At 32.5% G+C, this 3,754-nt stretch overlaps 1 long non-coding RNA gene across 1 annotated transcript; it reads right to left on the bottom strand.

The window, feature by feature from the left end:
- Positions 1–1,194: 1,194 nt before the first annotated feature.
- On the bottom strand, positions 1,195–3,294 carry LOC127718455 (uncharacterized). Its single transcript, XR_007989836.1, has 2 exons — positions 3,022–3,294; positions 1,195–2,692 (listed from the first exon to the last, which is right to left on the bottom strand). It is a non-coding gene; the product is annotated as an uncharacterized LOC127718455 (long non-coding RNA).
- Positions 3,295–3,754: the final 460 nt, after the last annotated feature.

Below are 3,754 nucleotides of genomic sequence, written 5' to 3' on the forward strand. Positions count from 1 at the left end.
TGTATATACTGGGTGCTGTGGAACTTACAATTAAACGGTTACTAAAGGTCTGAAATAACAGTAATAAAACCCGTGGGGTAATAGCAGGATAAACATCTGCAGTTAGGACCAAGCATCTGAAGCGATCCACCTAAAAACCAGAAATGGCTTCAGCCATAATGAAAAATTTGTACCAGAACAGTGATAATGAATGTCATACTAAACTCCCAAATATATGAACTAAAATAAAAATTTATACAAGGCTAACATAGGCCAGAGGCTCCAGACTTGGAACAGGTACTAAATTGTGGAGGGGTTAAACAAGTTATTTAAAATCTCAACCAAATGCAGAACAAACAAACACACAGCAATACGCACAGTAAAAATCACACAGTTTAAAGAAGTCCGAGTCCAATATCAGAATAGGTAACAAAACAAACAAAACAAAAATTGAAAAATGACGACATTACATAAATCAACAATGGACTACTAACAGTTACTGACACGCCAGCTCTAGACCTCAATTTAACTGTTCGAAAGATTATGTCTTCATTATATGAAATATCTAGCACCATCCCTCCAATGGGGGTTTAGTATCATATCATCATAACATATATTAGAGGAACAACCCGTATCAACCAGCAACTGGTTTAAGAATAAATGAGATTTTGTCCGATGCAAAGACTGTGCAAGTGAATCAATATTGAAGCCAAAATATGCAATTTTTTATGCAGGCAACAGTATTCCTTCTTTATAAGGTTGCTTTAATGTTTTGTTAGCTTTTGAGGTAAACTGACATTTTGTACTTTGTAAAGTATATTACCATAAAAGATTGGATGGGAAATACCTGAATGTGTAAGATGTCTATGTAGAAGGGAATTTCTTATAATGTTATAAAACTGCCCATAAATACAAGGCAAGAAGAACTGGATCAACTCAGGCAAATGCAAATTTCAAAGAATGACTATGAGGACCTGTATACTAGAGTCTAAATCCATGTAAGAAGAAACAAACATTTAGTATAACAGCAGCAACCACTCTCTGTCTCGTCTTGGGTTTGAACCAGGTTGCCAAAATGAAAACTTATTTCCATTTGAGGTCTAGGTGACCTGAAACTTGGATTATCATAAGAAGGCCTAGATTATGCAAAGTAAACATGGTAAATGTCTCCTGTTTAGACAACCAACAAGTTATAAAGGATGACCTGTGTTACACAAAAAAAAAAAAAAAAAAAAAAAAAAAAAAAAAAAAAACTGCTTAACAACATCTAGGTACCCTCATAATTAAAAGCATAACATTTCAAATTAGTCCCAGTGTTCATGCTAACTGAAATTCAACCTGTACTATAATTTTCATTAATAAATATCAACCATAATTTTGAATCACCAGTAGCCAAGCAACCAGTAGGGCCAATGGTTTTATGCAAATGAAATTGTTGTCATAATGCTTCCAGCCTAAAATTAACAAAGCTTGGCACCTAAATGTACAGCCTAAGATACTCATCTATTTGAGCAACTCCTAGAATCTTCCAGGATGAAGATTTCAATAAATTCTAGTATATATATAAATTAAAGCTGTTGTCGACACCTAAATACTAAAGATTTTTAACTGGTTTGGAGCAGACTGCAAGACAAGCTGTAAATAATTACTTAATTAGTACTAGCTTGTGCTAATATTACATGTACATACATGTATATATCCTCGCTTATCTGCGTCTGACAATTTACACAAAACTCTGTAATAGTCTCATTTTAAAAATGTTTACAAGATAAAACCATTTTGGCCCCTATTTTCCCTTAAATATATAAAAAAAATTAAATTAAAAATAATGAAAATTTCCCACACACCTAAGGCTGGTTGGTAGGGTTTGGGCAAACAGAAATATTTGCAGTCTGTCCTAAAATAGTGGTCAATAAATATACACTTCTATAAATTTTGTCCTTTATAATTGTGGTACTTTATTGCAACATCTGTATTCATGCAGTACATGCATATCGATTTGTAATATTCAGATTATGTATCAAGATAAATAATATTATAATAGTCAATAGTGTTCTCCATTACAAATCATATGTCACAAATCATATGATAATATACAAAACAACATTTAAAAGTTTCACATGTAATATATTTATAATAATATATAATTGTAACCTTATATTTAAGAATTGTTTTTTATTTCTAACGCATGATGTGGCATCCCCTATAAATTGTAAAAATAACACATTCAGCAATATTTTGTGGATTTAAGTTTAGAAACTGAGATATAATCATTACACAAATCTTTTAAATCTAAACCATACGATTGGAAAAAAAAAAAATAAAAGTTGCCTTAATGTTTATACATATGTTTGTTATAGTTAGAATCACATGTACATGTAGGGGTTTAACTTAAAAGTAATATACTGCTTTTGTAAATCTGATGATTACCTGGTAAATTATCAACTGTGAACTGGAACATACTAATGCAGAGCTCTGGGGGTTTGCATAAATGACGTCTGATGATGATCCAATGTACAAATGTATGTGACCTAAAGGAGTTGAGTTAGTGGCGTGATGAGTCGTGAATCCAGTTCAGTCTGGTGACCTATTTGTAAAAACTGGTGTGTCATTGTTGTCTATGTCTCTGGTCCAACTGTTACAACCCTGGTGGTATTCTGTGGCAGAGCAAGGTCGCACTTTTCGCTTTCTGACTGATCTTCCCAACATTGTGCTACAACTCAACAAAAAGTAAATATTAGTTCCACCATGCTACAGCATTGAAATAACAAAATCAAATGACTGCACAAAGAAACAATAACAATAAAAATAGTACGTATACTCCTAGTTGTGTCGAAGATAGTTACAATAATTTAAAAAAAAATTAATTTAAAATTAGTATATATACATGATATATATATTTATTAATTCTTAATTCCATAGTCAGTTGATAGTGACATAGTGTAATATTTGTATATAATTAAGTTATTTCAACAATAATTTAAGCTGTGGCCTGTTGATGACATTATGACTAACTTTGTGATTTATCTGAACTATTCATACCATATCGACCTAGTCTAGGCTAGAGAGTAGTAGCAACTATACATGTCACTGTGATGACTGATATGACAGACTCGACACTCTGACAGTTTTTAGTAACAAGTGTGTAGGTACACTCAAAATTTATAGCAGGATATATACAGCTAATGATATATGTTTGCTTAACTCCACCAGCAAGCTAACATTTAGACATGACGATTTTTGGCTACTGCTTCTTAACTCCGGGCATGGTCTATGTGCAAGATTTCCAAGATTTTTGTTTATTTGTATCGAAAATTGAACTTCCGGTTACGAACCTGGTTCCTTTCGCCCCAAAATGTACGTCCCTTTTACACTTTTGTACGTTCATATCCTTTCATGGAATATTTGCTGTATATGTGCTATGAAAGTTCTAGGTACACAATTACCGATGTATACCATTTTAAGGAAAATTTAATTATAATTCGGGAGTTCATCAGATAACGCCTGCCCCACAACACATAAACATTAAAGACACGTTACTAACCTGCATGATCTGTTACAGCGCAAATACAATTGTTAGGCCACAGGAGTTTGAAATCCTAGCAATAACAGTGTAAAAATATGCCAAACTCGACTATCACAGTAGTCGTCATATATATATATATATATATGAGTACCTTTATATCAGTATCAGACAGACTATATACATGCATCTAATTTGATGTAGAAATACAATGACGAAATCATTATTATAATCTGCAAATCTTAGGACAAT

This window comes from Mytilus californianus, unplaced genomic scaffold (genome assembly GCF_021869535.1).
Source record: "Mytilus californianus isolate M0D057914Y unplaced genomic scaffold, xbMytCali1.0.p SCAF_10, whole genome shotgun sequence".
Taxonomy (NCBI): Eukaryota; Metazoa; Mollusca; class Bivalvia; order Mytilida; family Mytilidae; genus Mytilus; species Mytilus californianus.